This window comes from Mustela erminea, chromosome 4, assembly GCF_009829155.1.
Source record: "Mustela erminea isolate mMusErm1 chromosome 4, mMusErm1.Pri, whole genome shotgun sequence".
Lineage (NCBI taxonomy): Eukaryota > Metazoa > Chordata > Mammalia > Carnivora > Mustelidae > Mustela > Mustela erminea.
Genome location: NC_045617.1, coordinates 136421132 through 136438340, shown reverse-complemented (window position 1 = coordinate 136438340; position 17209 = coordinate 136421132). Strand labels below are relative to the sequence as shown.

Below are 17209 nucleotides of genomic sequence, written 5' to 3'. Positions count from 1 at the left end.
AGGGAGGATTCTTTCCCCTTCCATCCAATGCCAAGTCTAAGACAGGCACCTCTCCTCAGTGTCTCCTACAGGTGGGTGGATTTCTAGTTTGCTTTGATATGTCAGGTTCCAGTACTTGCCAACTGATTATTAGCTATGCCATTCATGTATAAAAACCATGTTTTTCTTAAATGTTGATACATGCACCCCAGTGTCAGAGATTATTATTTTATCATTAACAGCAAGCTCCTTAACAATTAGAGCATAAAACCCTTGAAAGCTGATCTGAGGCATATGTAGAGCAGGAAAAGTATTAGTTGTACTGGACAACATTCTGTCATATCCTTCCCCATGGCAATGACCTTCCTTTTCTTCACTGGATATTTTATGAAACATAAAACAGCCAGATCACAAGGACAGTTCTAGAGAGCATTGTCATCAGTTTGAGATATCATTATTGAAACAGCTTCCAACTACCAACATCTTTGAGGTGAGACGTGTGAGGGAGAGTGGGCCAGGCTTTCCTTTTTTCCTGCTGGTATTTGTTTTTGCCTCTGATGGTATTCCCTGCTCAGTAATATATGCTTTGACTTTGTGACCCGTCTTCCTGCAATAATTCTTTGGTGGAAAAATCCACTAATGCAGCCAAGAGTTAGTTCTTCCTCTGGCCCCACGTGCCTGGCCCAGAGATCACAGCTTTTTGGGTTAGCAAACATGTCTAGCCGGGTTACTGTATTAGTCATTCGGGACTCTTTCCCTAATGCTAGGCCAATGGGGCATCATGCTGATTCCAAGTTCAAGATTTCAATTAGTTTATGTGTAATGGAGGCTGAATATAACCTGCTTAAATAACAACCAATGAAGCAGTATACTCATCTTCTATGTCAAGTGCTGCTGGGGGGACCAGTAGCAGAATTGAGGAACAAGGGGGAAGCTTATTCCTTCAAAGGGTAGAAAAATCTTTTGGCTAAAATTATTACAGAGACTCTAACAGAGATGACCAAGCTTACTGATGACAGAAAATAACATTTGCATTTTTGCTTCACTTGGAATTTTAATACAATATAGGATAATACAGGACCCTGGGCTATGTCAAGAGGTTCTTAGGCATATTCCCCATTGGAATTGTATTATCTGTGAGGCTGCAGCTTGTCTTGGTTTCTGCATATATAATACACCATCTTTAGAGTATTTAAGCATTAAACTTGGCCCATGTGCACCACTGGTGGGGATGTAAAGTGGTGCAATCACTATAGAAAACAATATGGTGGTGCTTCAGAAATTTAAAAATAGAATCATCATATGATCCAGCAATCTCACTTCTGGGTATATAACCAAAATAATTGAAAGCAGGGTCTTGAAGAGATCTTTGCACACTCATGTTCATAGCAGCACTATCTACAATAACTATGAATGGAAGTAGCCCAGGGTCTATCAATGGATGAATGGATAAGCAAAATATAGTATATACACAATAGAATCCTATGCAGCCTTAAAAAGAAAGGAAATCCTGTCACAGGCTACAACCTGGATGAACCTGGAGGACATTCTACTAAGGGAAACAACCCAGTTATAAAAACACAAAAACTGTAAGATCCCACATACATGCAGGATCTAAGGAATAGTTATAAATAGAAAGTAGAAGTAGTTACCGGAGGCTGGGGTCAGGGGCAAAAGAAGGGAACTTAGTGTTTAATAGATATGGAGTGTTAGTTCTGCAAGATGAAACATTTCTAGAGATCTGTTTCACAATAATGTAAATATATTCAACACTACTGAGCTGTATACTTAAATATGGTTAAGATTGTGCATTTTGTTTTTTCTTACCACACACAGAAGAGGAATAAAGTCTGATATCGGGATTAGATGAAGGTAGTGCAAAGAACAATGCATGCCTCAGGATAATTATTGCAGCATTGCATGCAACAGAAAATAACTGGAAACAATCCAGGACTTCATTAATAGGGAACTATTTACACGAATGGTGCTGTATCCATGTATGGAAGACAATGTAGGTATAAAAAACAAATGATGAGAAAGTTCTCTGTATGGAAGTCTCCAAGAGGTTAAGTGGAAAAAAGTTAAAAAAATAAAACTGCAGAACAGAATTGTAGCATGGTATTTTTTGTGTAAGGAACAGGAAAATATGAATATATATTTGTATATTCTTGTATTTTCATGACAAAATTCTCAAAGGATATCAAAGAAACTAAAAAATCGTTATCTACAGTGAGGAAGAAATGCGTGAACGGGACAAAGGTAGAGATGAGATTTTTCACACTTATCCTTTTTAGATTGTTTTGATTTTTGAAACATCAGAATGTATTGCCAATTTTTGGAAAAGGTCATATGTGAAAAGGATCTTAAAAACTGTGTATGTGTGAAGGACATTGTTTTTTCATAATTGATTATTAATTATGTATCAGTGATAATTATGTACTTTTTAGACTCTTGGTCAATCAATAAATCATCAGTTAAATTTCTTTCTGCTGTATGATATAACTAAACAGAAAAGATTCAATTTAGACACTCTTCTCCAAGCTCTTATAAAATTGGGCCATTTTGATTTTTCATACTCTGATTTGCCTCCCCTCTTTCTCTCAAGGTTTGTCCTTTGCTCAAATAGTTTGATTCATAGATTTCATTTGGTGGTGACCTCTGTCACCCCATTGACAACAAGAGCTGGTATAGCCAACAAAATTGTTGGGCAATTGTCATCCTGCTTCTTAATTGGTCAGTCATTTCTCTTTTAGCTGCACAGTAACTACGTTGGGGGGAGGAAGTCTCTTTGATCATGAGAAGGAGAATAAAGCTGATCGCAGCTTGAAGTGTTACACCTTCTAGAACAGTGGTCTTCAGTGGGAGGTGGTGGTGTCTCCCAGGAGACATTTGGCCATGTCTGGAGGAACATTTTAATTGTCATGATTAAGGAGTGGGCTGCCACTGACATTTAGGGGGTAGAGATCAGAGATACTGCTAAACATCCTACAATGTATTAGAAAGTCCCTCACAGCCAAGAATTATCTAGCTCAAAATGTCCATAGTGTCACCAGGGTTGAGAGAGACTCTTAGGAGAAATGGCATTTTATCTGAGGACTTAGAAAGTGTTTAAGATGTATGGGAATGGCTTTTTAATAGTGGAATGTCTCTGGCTCCTCTCAAAACATGCCACGGTGTGTGTCACCTCTGTCCTCTTCATGCCTCCCTTGGTCACAGTTGATTGATGGGTTAATTTGCTCACTTCATCTCTTATAGTAAAAGGCATGCCAGTTCCTAACAGTATGCGTCCTGTTTTCCTAAAACGTTCTGCTACCCTCCGTATGCTTTCTGCCACCTCAGTCAGAGATGATAAGCTTCTACATCCACACTCTGCCACCTCCAAGCTGATTATTTTCTTTGCTGCCCCAGCCTACTTCATGTGCACCTCTAGTCTTGTATGGGTCACATTGATGGGTTATGTATCTGTGCTCCCTACTTAAGAGCATACTCTTTGCTTTTACTTTATACATAGAAAATGTTCAGGCTATTTGTTGAATCGATGAATGAACTTAGCTTTAAAATACAGGAAAAAAAATCCTATTTCAGAGGGAATAACCATACCATGAATTTTTCACACTGTCAATCAAATCACATTTTTTTTTTAAACATACTTTTTTTTTTTTTTTTTTCTCCCCGCAGTGGAATATAGTCAATCTACAAGAGTCCTTCTTTATGAGAAAGAAGGTATGCTAGGGTTGCTGAGGAGAATCTCTGGTGACATGAGTTGTCAGATAACCTAGTTTCATACAGTTTTCTTTTTAAGCATTTTGTTCAGCACGCTGATAACTGAGTGCCCATTTTACAAGCACTATATCTTCTGATGTAGAGATACAAGAAAACATTAGACATGGCTGATAGAATTTGAGGGATCTCAGTCTTAAAAAGTTGATGAATAATGGATGAATGATGAAAGGGGTGCATGGAAAGAATGAGTGATAGAGGTGCAAAAGTTTCTTAAGAGGCAGCCTTCAATCAGAAAAGATTGTTCTTACGATTGCTGACACATGATGGTTGTGTTCCTACAGGCAGAGATCTTTCTACTCTGGGTTGTAGAGCAATTTGATGAGTAAGGAAGAAATCTGTAAGTTTGTTGAGAGCTCCAGTGAATAAACCAACAGGACTGTTCTGCATTAAGGAATGACATGGTGAGGCATCTGGGTAGCTCAGTCTGTTAAGTGCCTGCCTTTGGCTCAGGTCATGATCTTAGGGTTCCTGCGATGGAGCCTTGCATTGGGCTCCCTGCCCCGTGGGGAGTCTTCTTCTCCCTCTCCTTCTGCCCGCTGCTCTCCCTGCTTGTGCTCGTGCTCTCTCTCTCTCTCTCCATCTTAAATAAATAAATAATAAAGGAATGATATAGAAAATATACTAACTGATAAATAGTACAGCCATTACCTCTCTCCACTGGTACCTCCCCTTGTGGGCTGGACCTGCAGAGGGAATGTGTCTAGACTTCCTTGCCCTAATCCCAGGTAACTGCTCAATTAAGCATTGTCATCAGTCCCTATAGAAAGAGGCTTCAGGAAGAGGACCTGGCAAATTTGGCCTTGTGCCGACAGCAGTGGTTTTCATAATGTGGTTCTGGACCAGCAGCATGGCTATCACCCAGGAGGATAATAAAAATACAAATGCTTGGCCCCACTTCAGGTGTACTGCACCTGAAACTTGGAGAGTGGCACTGGAAATCCGTGTTTTATGTCTTCCAGTTGATTCTGATGAGCTCTGAAGTTTGAAAACCACTGGTCTATGGCAAGTGTATCATTAGGGATGTTATTTATTATTTACCCAGTGTTTCCCTTATGAGGACTTAGGAGACAAATTTCTATCTGGTGTGCTTTCCTGAGCATTTAACAAAAATATTAGGGAGACAACGAGTTATATAATTGATCGGTTCTCTTTTTCTCACAGACTGCCAAAAAGGGAGGAATCAACAACCACATCTCCTGTAATAATATACATCATGGTACATTTTGTTGGGTTAGCTTCTCTCTCTGTGTTTCTATTCTTATCCCTTTTCCCATGTACATTTGATTTCTCTATTTTGTTTGCCAGAGTGTTAGTATTTTTTATGTGTCAGTCAAAGTTAGCCCGGGCTAGGGCATTGGACGTTCCAGTAAGGGTTAAAATGTTCTCTTCCTGTTCTTCTTCATCTCTCATCTCTAGACTTAGCTGGCTGTGAGCAAGAAGTTTCAAGTATGGTAGTTTTTAGGTTTTCTCTGATCTCCAGAGCTTGAAAGAGTCCACCTGCTTTACAGGGCTTTGGGAACTCTGGCTCCTAATACCCTCGTCAGTCCTAAAACACGCCACCTCAGTTGGCTGCTTTGTCTATCCTGTGGTTGTATCAGTAGTTACCTCTCTTGCACAATAGATATGTTCCTAAAAAGTTGCATGTAATCTGAACCACGTTTACACCCTAGACCAGTACTGAAAGGACTCTTACGGTAAATCTCTCAGTACTACAAAGAATTGGCCTTCCAGGTAATGCATCTGTTTTGAAATCAGATTTTCTTTTTTTTCAAATTTTTTAATTTAAATTCAGTTTAGTGAACATATAATGTATTATTAATTACAGAGTAGAATTTAGTAGAAATCAGATTTTCTTTTTTTTATTGTGTTTTTTTTTAATTTTTAATTTTTTATAAACATATATTTTTATTTCCAGGGGTACAGGTCTGTGAATCACCAGGTTTACACACTTCACAGCACTCACCAAAGCACATACCCTCCCCAATGTCCATAATCCCACCCCTTTCTCCCAACCCCCCTCCCCCCAGCAACCTTCAGTTTGTTTTGTGAGATTAAGAGTCACTTATGGTTTGTCTCCCTCCCAATTCCATCTTGTTTCCTTGATTCTTCTTCTACCCACTTAAGCCCCCATGTTGCATCACTACTTCCTCATATCAGGGAGATCATATGATAGTTGTCTTTCTCTGCTTGACTTAAGAAATCAGATTTTCTAATACCAATATTTATATAGTGAGATTTACTTACATACGGCTTATGGTACTCTATTTACTTCTACCATAAACTAAGGTAAAAGAATTCCCTCAGTTGTAAAAAGTAGGAGAAAGTTTGAGAATCAAAACAGCTAAGATTTAATATTTTAATATTTCACCAGTTTTTTGCTGGTGAAAATTTGAGTCTGGTGATAACAATGGGGCATTTGTGAACGGCTCACTTAGCCACACTTTTTTTTGTGAAAACAGAATTAAGTCAAACCACACTACAGCATACTAAGAATTTTTGGAAACAAAGTGGAACATTCCAAGATAAAATATTAGGTCATTTCAGGGCTTGAGGTGGGGTGAAATGAGCTAAATTGGTCCTCAAAAAGCTTTTTGGCTTTTTTTTTTTTTTTTTTTTTTAGGACCAAAATGTGTGTTTGAATGGGAAGAACACGAGAAAGGGCATCAGAAATCATTCATTTATTTAGTCAATAAATACATGCTGAGTTTCTACTATATGCATGGCTATAGTTCTAAGTTATATAGTGCCAAGTTCTGAGCATATGACAGGAAGCAGTGGATGAATGTTCTGCTCCCAAGAAGCCCACAGTCTTGGTGCACTTGGGTGGCTCAGTCAGTTAAATGTCTGCTTTCAGCTCAGGTCATGATCTCTGGGTCTTGGGATCGAGTCCTGCATCCGGCTCCCAGCTCTGTGAGGAGTCTGCTTCTCTCTCTCTCTCCCTCTGCCCCTCCCTACCACTCATTCTCTCTCTCTCTCTCTCTTTCTCTCTCAAATAAACAAATAAAGTATTTTTTAAAAAAGAAAGAGACCACAATCTTGACTGTAAACCAGGGGAGGGTGGTTTTGGTCTCGTCATTTCCACCCCCCCGGGTCTTCATTTGCTAATTTGTAAAATAAAGTTATTAGACTAGATACTCTTCCTCTAAAGTCTCATAACTCAAGATGACTTTGATTCTTTAATCAGAGACCACTTCTTCAATAAGGCAAAGAACTAGAAGGTGCAGAGTTTCTAGTGTTAGGGTAGCAAGTGAATGGGAAGAGAGAGACTGAGGAATTTGCATTGAAGCTACATTTCCAGAGTCGAGATAGCATTTTAACTGATGTTGAGTGCTGTTCAAGATGATGTGCAAATGGAAATTAAACCAAGGCTCACATCCCCAGCCATCCTCTTGGCACTGTTGGTGCTTTCTCTTCTTTTATCCTTCTCTTTTTTTTTGCCTCTTCACCTCAGTCTTGGTATGTGAGACAACTAAATTCGAGAACATGAGCTAGCAAAGTCAGAGCTGGTTCAGGGCAGGAGAAAATGAACTCATCCGTTTCCATTTTGGGGGATAGAGTGGGAAGAAACAGGGATGTGCTCCAACTTCAGAGTCATTTAACACAGAGAGATGAAAAGCCAGCACAGCCTAAGCCTGGTTATCCTGAGAGCTTTCTGGGTCCAGGATGAGAGCAGGAGCCCCAGGGAAGTTTTGAACAGCTTGCGCTTTCCTCTCCTGATGTCCATGGAAGCAACAGACCAAGGGAGCCTTAAAGAATCATCAACCTAGATGCAATTTGTGTTGGTCGTCCTAACACCATGCACCTTGTCCTGGTTGCACAAGAGTCTCTGATTTTTAAAGACCTCAAGAAAGTGATAATAAGGTTGATAATTACATCTTTAACCAGATATTCTGGTATTGAACGGTTCGCTTTATTGCGAATCTCATTCCCTTTGTTGACCTGAATCACCCATTCTGTAGTTCTCTCCTATTTTCTCCTTTTGTCACTTGCTTTACTAACTAGAGAAAAGGGAACCCACTGTATACTCCTTTTTCAGATAACTATTGTACATCCTACATGCTTCTTTGGAAATATTACTGTTGTTGTGTACTGGTAACTTAGAGATTAACATAGAGGTCATTGTAAACCCCAAACATCTCTCTCCTGCCATGTTATTTTCTGTAATGTTTGCATTGTCTGGAAAATATCCTTAAATTTTTCACCAAGTTTCTCCCCCTTCTTGAATGAAGGCATTCTGAATTTTAATTTTCTCTGGGTCAGCCTGGGGTCACCTATCAACTTATTGAACACAAATATGTTCTTGGTGCCATCACTGAGTCGTTGCTGAAAATATGAAACCCCTATAGACCTAGGACCTACCCAATAGATAATCACTCCCCCACATTATCACATTTCCTTCCTGGACTCATTTGCACTTTATAGCTTACTTGCTCAGGAATTGCATTGCTAGTCCCTAAGGCTCTGGACATCTGTTTTCTTAACATTAATTTCATGTTCTTTTTCATATCCCCCAGCTCCTTCTTGCAAAGGATACGCCTTGACACCAGGGAGCACTGTCCTTTGGATGGGAGTGATTGTTCAAAATGCTTATTTTTAATTCTTTCAAAGCTTTGTGCAAACCTCTTTAAATCTCTACAAACATGCCTGATTTTCAGACATTCACTCGGGACTTGTTACATAGCTGCAAATAGCTTCTGCATAGGAAAAGCACATTGCGTTATGTTTGTGTCTCCTATAATCCAAGAAGATGAATCAGCTCTACAAAATATTTAATAAAAACAGCAACTCATTAGAGAACGGTTACTTTTAGACAAGAGTGTTTGGGAGATCATGTTTGCCTTTTGCCAGTTGGAACAGAATGCTTTATTTAGATAGTAGCTTCACTCAGGCCCTTTGGTCAGAATTTTTCAAGCTGATAAGTAGGAGACAAAGTCCAAAGGCAATAGTAACTTATCAGATGGTCCAAGGGAATAGTTCCTTGAACTGCTGCTATAATGGGCTCCTTCACTTGTGAACCACTGCTGCCATTCTGATACCAAAAGATTTCAAATATGTTCCTCCCAATTTCACACCAGATGTAGAATCCGAGTAGGAACCCCGTACTTAACTTGAACAGACTCTATTTGACCAAGTAACAGAAAAGTTGTCTGCAGACTCGAAGATACAGAAACCAAGGCACAAGGGAACCTAAACACGGATCTAAATACACACAGTGAATTATCAGACAACCTAGGAAGTGAGTCTTAAGTTCTTGCCCCGTAATCCAAAGCTTACTGTCTCACAAACATAGGATATACGAGAAAGAGATGTGCCAGGGTTCAGACTCCAGGTGTCACTGCTAGATGATATGACTGCCAATAAACCACTTTTCTGAGACTTTGTTTCCTTATAAATAAAATGGTAATAAAACCTCTCTCAAAGAGTTGTGAAGATCAATGAAATGTTAGAGCAGGAGGCTAGTTTGCAGAACATAGCTGATGCCCAGCTAATGGCAGTGATTCCAACACATCTTCTACTCCTACTTATTTTCCATAATGATTTCTATTTCAAAAATAAGCACATTAATAACAAAACTTCACCTAATGCTAATTAGCTTCCAGGTGTCTAATATTACCCACAGAAAAGAGAGGGGCTATTGAGTAGAGCACTGTCATGAGAACAAGGGACCTTGATCTTGGATACAAGTCCAAGACTAATTCAGAGCAGATGTGAGAAAACAGACTTTTCTGAAAACCAGTCTCTCTCTCTGTATCTCTGTCTTTGTGTCTGTATTTTTTTTCTCATATTCTCATATCCTAAGTTTCTAATCACTCCTTATTTCTGAATATTGTTGTGCTTAACTTTCTCTTTCTCTTTTTATATTCTTATTTTCTAAAAAGATTTTATTTATTTATTTGACACAGAGAGAGAGAGAGAGATCACGAGCAGGCAGAGAGGCAGGCAGAGAGAGAGGGGGAAGCAGGCTCCCTGCTGAGCAGAGAGCCTGATGCGGGGCTCAATCCCAGGACCCTGAGATCATGACCTGAGCCCAAGACAGAGGCTTAACCCACTGAGCCACCCAGGAGCCCCTCATTTATATTCTTTATATATATATTTTTAATATCTGAGTTCTTTTCCAGTTTTGCCTGTTCACTCCCTTTGAATATATTAAGCCATGAAACTGTGACATCTTTAGTTGGTGAGGTCATAATTTACTTATTAACAATCCATATTCTTGGGCTCCAATCTGTATCTAATGAGACAATCTGAAGTGAGGGGTAGGTGGGTAAAGTGGGAAGGGAATTTATATTTTTAACAAATGCCCCAAGTAATACTTCTGATCTGACAGATTTGAGAAGCACTTCTCCCTTTGGCCCAGTGGCTTTAAATGGTCTTCTGGATCCAGGCAGCCACTTCTAAAATTGTGAGAGTAGGAGAGCTAGGTGAGAGAATGTGGAAGAATTTATACCAATTCATGCCCCTTTTGGGAAAGTGTGTTCTCTAATGTATATTCTATGCGTGTTGGATTGGAGGAATCATCTCATCTATCAGACAGTGTATTATGGAAGCTTTAGAATTTATACACAATAATATTCAAATGATTCTATTTTTTACATTGGAGATGTATAAGGATTTTTATTAAGGAAGGCAAGTTTAAACAATAGAAATCAACAAACTTTTCTTAAGTTCTATTTGGTCCCTGTCTTGTTGCTGTTGTTGTAACACTGTTGGTTTATATTGTTATTTCCAATTGCTGGCTTTTATCTTGGACCCTATTCTCATCCAGGCAAAACAGCAACAACAATGACAAAAGCAAAAACAAAAAATTCCAAGCCCCTCACCCCCCAAAACTAGTTAAAACATGGTGGGTACAAGGAGAATGAACAACTTCAGTATTTTGAGGGTTGTGTGGCTATTACCCACAGGTATAGTGACATGATTTGAAGCCTGTCCCACCCACACTCAACCTTAAAAGAGAAAATACCTCCTTGGGGGTGTCATCAAAGATCATCAGGGGAGTTGTCCATCGCAGTTTCTTCAGGCACTTAAAAGATCCTGAACATTTTGTAAAGTTAGCCTTCTTGCTACAATCCAAACATTATAACACCTAACTCTGAGGGAAAAAAAAAAAAAAAGAACTACTGTTTAAATAGGTCAAAGTGGCTTTTGAGAGAGGTCCTGCCTCATGTGACATACACTCAGACATTAAGTAAGCTTACCTCAATGGTTCATTCGAGGTCATCATACCAATGAGGGTTATTGAATCTCAAAACAGAAGCCCACCACCCTCCTGCATTTGGTGGTGGGTAATTAACAAGGGGGGATGTAAAGGGCCATCAGCAATTTGATAAGAGTTAATGCAGAGAAGAAGCAGCACATGGAGGCAAGCCAGTTCGTTCAGCCAAGACAAGCTATGCTAACCAAATCATGTTCTGCTGAAAGAGCCGGAACAATAGAGGAACTCACCCTGCGGGGCAGACCACACACACCTGGTATGCTGTGTGTGCCACTCAAGGAGATTCCATTCCCATGTGTCACCAAAAAAGAGCTTTAATTTCTGAGCACTTCTAGAAATCAACTTAGGCCGTTTACTCCAGCGGGAATGGCAGTCAGCCATACTGGAGAATGTTAAACAGTTCTACCCAGTCTCAACAGTGGCTTTATTGTCTCCACATAAAAACATTTGTTTAAATATTAAACAGTGAAATCTCGCCTGGTCATTAAAACCCATAAAAAAAAAAAAAAGGAACAGGACGGAAATTGGTTAATAATCTTTGACGTTGGCCAACTGAGTGGCTGGAATGCCATTCGTCTTGGTGGCATGTCACCCACCCAGAGGAAGCCCCGTGCATCACAATCCCTGCGTCACTGTCACACTTTGTTTACAGAGCTCTCATGATACGTGCTTTTCGTCTCCTTAAACGTGCGGAGACTCAGTAAAATCGTTTTCAGTTTTTGCAAGGGCTGTTTTGAATAACCGTGAGGGTCTGGATTCTTAATTTCTATTTATCACATAAAAGCATTGTGATCTGGGAGAGTCTTATTGAATGAAAAATACTTATTAAACCAAAAGCAACTTAGCTACACTCTACCAGGACTTTTTTTCCCCCCCCAATTTCGTTCCATTCCAAAGTACCCACAATGAGCTTATCTTCTATGTCACAGGGAGTGGGGTAGGGTGAGAAAGTTTCACTACTATGTGTCACATATTATCTGACCAGATAATGCGTCATCCTGATCCTAATGATCTCCTCAAATGGCCTTACTGACAGGACACTCCAACACTATCCGTCACTGATATATCCCCAAGGGTCTTCTTACAACTTCTGTCAAACACAATGGTAAGTAAAGAAGAAAGATGTCAGACCATGCTTTTCAGTCAATGATCTACTCATATTTATAACTCTCTCCCCAAAATGGGCAGTATTCTCAAAAGAATAAAATACTGTCATTGCCCTATCAATAAAAACTTTTACAGTTTCTTTAAACACCTTAAAGGAAGTCAGTCTATAGATAACATAGAGAGATAGATGAAGAATAGCTATTTTGTTAACAGTACTTGAAATTTTTGCACTGGAATGTGATCATTTGAATTTTGGATAAACATTTTTTTTTTTTTTAACAAGCTTTCAAACAACGTTTGATAGTATCCTGTAAGCAGTGGTGTGAGTTTATTTTGTGATGCAGATGACTTGAAGTGTCCCATTGTCCTTTATTTAAACATGTATTTACTAGGCACCAATGATGTGTCAGGCACAGGCACAGTTCTAGGTATGAACCAGGGCAAAACTCAAGATCCTAAGAAAGTCTGATTCCTGGAAGCCAAGGACAGAAGGTATATCAAGAAGAATAGAGGGGCGCCTGGGTGGCTCAGTGGGTTAAAGCCTCTGCCTTCGACTCAGGTCATGATCCCAGGATCCTGGGATGGAGTCCCACATTGGGCTCTCTGCTCAGTGGGGAGCCTGCTTCCCCCTCTTTCTCTGCCTGCCTCTCTGCCTACTTGTAATCTCTGTCTTCAAGTAAATAAATGAATCTTTTTTTTAAAAAAAAAAAGAAGAATAGAGCAAGCAAGTACATCAGCTTGCTGTTGGTTATTAAGTCAGGTGGTATGAAGAATGAGAGCTGAGTAGAGATTTAACAACAAGGTCATTGCTGACTGCTGGTAGTTGGAGTGGGAGTGGGGAAGACAAAAGCCTGCTTGGAGGAGGTTGAAAGGGAAGAAAGGAGAAATTGAAGAAGGTTCTGAAAGAGTTATACTTTAAGGAAACGTTAGCAAGTAGGACCATAGAGAAGAAGTTTAGTCAAGAGATGGATTTTTTTTTTTTTTTAAGATGAGAGAAAATAAAAGCATGTTTGGAAGCTAATGCAAATGAATCAGTAGAAAAAGAAAAAAAAGTAGAAAAGATAGGAAAAATTTTCTTTTACTCATTGTATGGTTACGATGTAGAAGAATGCAAATGCTCATAAGGTAAAAAGGAAAGATACATGGCTTATAAAGCCACAGCAAATGACATAAATCAAATTGTGCAAGTGGGGTGTGGTAAAGCAAAATTAAAGTCTAAACCATGTTTTCATACGAGTAAATTTGCTGAGTCCACAACCAGCATGTACCTTTTACTGTACCAATTTGAGCTATAGCCTAGAGACTGTAGAGTACTTTCATGTCAAGATTTTATTTATACAGTTTGGGGAGTAGGATGTTTTGCCCAAGAGAATTATACTAAGTTTATCTGACATGATTTGAGTGGTATAAAATATACTTAACCCTAAAACTGCATCAAGTAGACTTGAGTTATGATTTATTTGACACTTTAAGAAGTTGGAAGAAATCTCAGTTAAGACTATAAGCACTAAAAAAAAAAGATTATAAGCACTGGAAAATATTGAGTATAATACATAGGGAGATGGATTGATTTCATATTAACCCTTTTATATGCATCTGTAAAGGGTCAGACAGTAGGTATTTTCCATTTTTCAGAGGATAGGGTTTCTGCTGTAGCTACTTTCCTCCACCATTGTAGCTTGAACATACCCATGGACAACACATAAAGGCATGAGTGCCAATAAAATTTTATTTGCAAAGGAAGACAGAAGACTGGATTTGGACTATGGGCTACAGTTTTCCAGTCTTTGCCCTAGACATTAGACATCCCTAGACATCCCTTGACATTAGGTAATATTATATTATGATTCAGGCTGCAGAGCTGAAAGTAGTCTTGAATGTCTCCCCTTTTTGGAAGTGGTGCATGTGACGTAAGTAATCTTTGACGTGAAGGAATATCACAGGATTGAGTGTCCGGGTTGTAAAGCCAGAGACAGGTGATTTGGGATGACCTTGTGCAAACCTCTTCGTCTTTTTAGGCCTGAGTTTGCGCATCTGTAAGAAGGGGATAACATCTATTTCAGAGGTGATTGTGAAGAGTGATGAGTTTCCATTGCATCTGCGTGCATGCTTATTTTACTTATATCACCTTGTTTCCCTCGATTTTGGCTCTTTGGTATCACTTGGATTATGAACTTTTTCACTTAAGAGTTTCTTTAGTGTCTGTAATGTCACCGAAGTGGAGATATGTTGTAAATCTGTCTCTTAGATAAGCGGCATCACCCCATGAAATTCCACCTTCCCAAACCTCTTCACCCTACCGTGATCTTCCAGATCAAGTGACAATTTTAGTCTCAATATGGCAGTTTCTCACAGCTAGTGATAATGTCTTTGAAAGAGTTTAACCAGCTTCAATTCTTTGTTTTATTAAGATGGCAACAACTAAGACCCAAGTCCTCATCCAGAGATCCTCCTCCATGTAAGCTACTCTGTTGAGACGTAGTGACTTGGGTTGGAGCCCTGGGATAGAGCATCCTCTTTGCCCAAGGGATCCTGGCTCTTGTTTGTTGTGTGAATCACAGCTGCTCTCTGTGCCATTGAGTCTGCCCGGACATCAAGCACGATACAGTTGAATGGTCGCATTCTTATGCCTTCTAAAATGTCTGGAGGTTTGGTGAGCCACACTTTGCCCAAGGCCTGGGTGATGGACGTTTTTGTCTAACCAGCCGGGCGGGACTTGCCACATCCATGTCTAACATAACCCTACAAAGTGATGGAAGCTGTAGAGAGAGTCAGTCCTAACAAATGAAGAAAACCTAACTTCCCTTTCCTTCCCATTCAGCATTGGGAGTGACTGCAACTCAGTGAGCAAATGGGTCATCTCCTTGAAATCCTGGGCCAGGGATGAGTTACAAGTAAAAGACTTGAGTTACTTGAAACCCAGACCTAATTCATCGGACACCTCCATGGGAAATACTAGTTTTGTCCCCCTGTTACAGATGGGAAACCTGAATCACAAAGGGGTTAATAATTTGACCAGGTTGAGCGTTTGGTTACCTTGTGCTCAGGATCATCTCTTGGAGGCCATTACGCTAGAATGTCCATCTGATGTGGCAATTGCTTCCTCTTGTGTTCCACGGCATCACGACGGCATCGCTTCCTCTTGTGTTCCACAGCTCACAACAATGGCATCACAATGGCATCTTTGCCTGTCGCATGACTTTGCACAGTATCTCCTGCTTAGCTGGGGTTCTATAGACTTCTGGTGAATGTATGCAAGAACGAATAGCCTCAGTGACATTAGGTAAAAGCACTCATGCAAGAAAGAACTAGTTGAGGCAATATTTAAAACAAAGGGAATTTTTATCTTAAACTCATCAAGATGTATACATTGAATGAGCACAGCTTCACTGTTGGCCCATCATACCTCAATATGTAAAATAAAACAAGGGGTCATCATTGCTATGAGGAGACTCCTTGGTAAATGCTGCACTTTATTTCAATTATATTAAGCAATCCCAGATCGCACTGTGGCATACCTTACCGCAGAGCATAATATAGATAAATTCAGCAGGATGGTAAAGAAACAGCAGCAGGGGCCAAGCAGGACAGAAGAAAGAAACTAGCCTGAACATTTTTGTATCATTATGGTTCTCTTTCATTTACTCCTTTTCCCCAAGTCATTTCCATTCTAAGGAAAGGAGTGGAGATACTCCCTGCTTTTCCCTTCTGTTGTTACTTATCTAGATGGGTGGTAGGCGCATTGCGCAGAGGTCATGTCTACACTCTATGAGCCTTTCAAAAATATTTACACTACAGGTGGGGCCGAGCCTTGTTCACAAATCCGACCCACCAGAGAAAAGAATGCAGAGTCTGTAGGAGCCAACCAGCCTCCACTTGTGTTCAGGTGAAACTTTCCATCCCGATGCCAGACCACAAAGAACAGAGCGCCCCAGAAGTTTCCTGGAAATTGGGCAGCACCGAGATGACCTTAGATCAGTGTTGTCTTGGAGACGGTTGCAGTGTGTTGGAATCAGCCATGGGGCTGTGTATGTGCTACTGACCACACCAAAGGGAAGGGCAAGGTCAGGAGGCCTTGGAAGAACCAATTCTGTGTGGCATATTGATTCAGGCAAATACGTTTACACATGAAACCTCTTCTTTCAGTGCTCCCATTAGCCAACTACATGATCTCCTCCTTTGAATTACAGCATAGTCTTTTTGGTTCTCAGAGAAGGCGTTTCTTATGCCAGATGGGAAAGGCTGCTGCGATTAAAACTGCGTGTCAGACAGACCCGACTGTCTGTAACTACAAGCTAGCCATTAGCAAGGTGATCAAATGCCAAAGGGAGAACCTTGGCATGAAATCTTTGTTTCATGTTGAGCCAACACTCGCGTCCTCCATCCCATTGGTCCTTCTATACCATTAAAAGAAGACTGGGTCTCGGCACACAGATACTGTTCTTAGATCTGAAGATCTACTTCCATTCCACCTGCTTCCAGCGAAAGTTTAGACATCTCAGCCCTGCTGGCTATCACCTGGACTCTTAGGTCCTGGTTATGTATTCTTAAGGAACAAAGAACTTGCCATTGACTAGGCTTTCAAGAACACCCAAAGTCCTCAAACAACATTTTTACACCAACAGAAACACATCTCAGACTCCAGTCATTTCAGATAGGATTCCTGAAAAAGACATTCTTTCATTCTTCTCTCCCTACAGGCATAAACATTCTGCATTTTCAACTCTAGAAACATACAATGTTATCTACTTCTGGTGTCTTATGTAACTTCTCAGGAATGCCGCAAGACTTTCCGGGCTCCGTGAGGTTGGGAATGGGGAATGGAGAGAAGGGGGCTGGAGGTCCAGTGGGGAGGACAGGGAGGAGAGAAAAAAAATCCAGTGTTTCCATACATCAACTGAGTTGGCTGTGTGTGACAAGAAGTTATTGCAATTAAGATATAGGCCGGATGTGTGGGCTAAGCAATCTCTGCTGATATCACAGGCATTTATTGATAATGAAAACTTCGAGGAAGGGGGCTGGAAAATTGTTGCCTTCAGTGGTTTCCGAAGCAAGAGGACAAACCATATGGAGCAATCAAAAAAATTACTGCACCTTATCTAGGAGAAGAGAAAATTGTTTATT

The 17209-nt window shown here is 40.1% G+C and overlaps 2 long non-coding RNA genes across 2 annotated transcripts; both read right to left on the bottom strand.

Moving 5' to 3' along the window:
• Positions 1–1036: 1036 nt before the first annotated feature.
• LOC116589153 lies at positions 1037–12013 on the bottom strand. Its single transcript, XR_004285214.1, has 3 exons — positions 11961–12013; positions 10727–10855; positions 1037–1229 (listed from the first exon to the last, which is right to left on the bottom strand). It is a non-coding gene; the product is annotated as an uncharacterized LOC116589153 (long non-coding RNA).
• Positions 12014–13802: 1789 nt separating this feature from the next.
• On the bottom strand, positions 13803–15762 carry LOC116589151. The gene is made up of 3 exons (XR_004285212.1): positions 15604–15762; positions 15122–15326; positions 13803–14119 (listed from the first exon to the last, which is right to left on the bottom strand). It is a non-coding gene; the product is annotated as an uncharacterized LOC116589151 (long non-coding RNA).
• Between the last annotated feature and the right edge of the window lie 1447 nt (positions 15763–17209).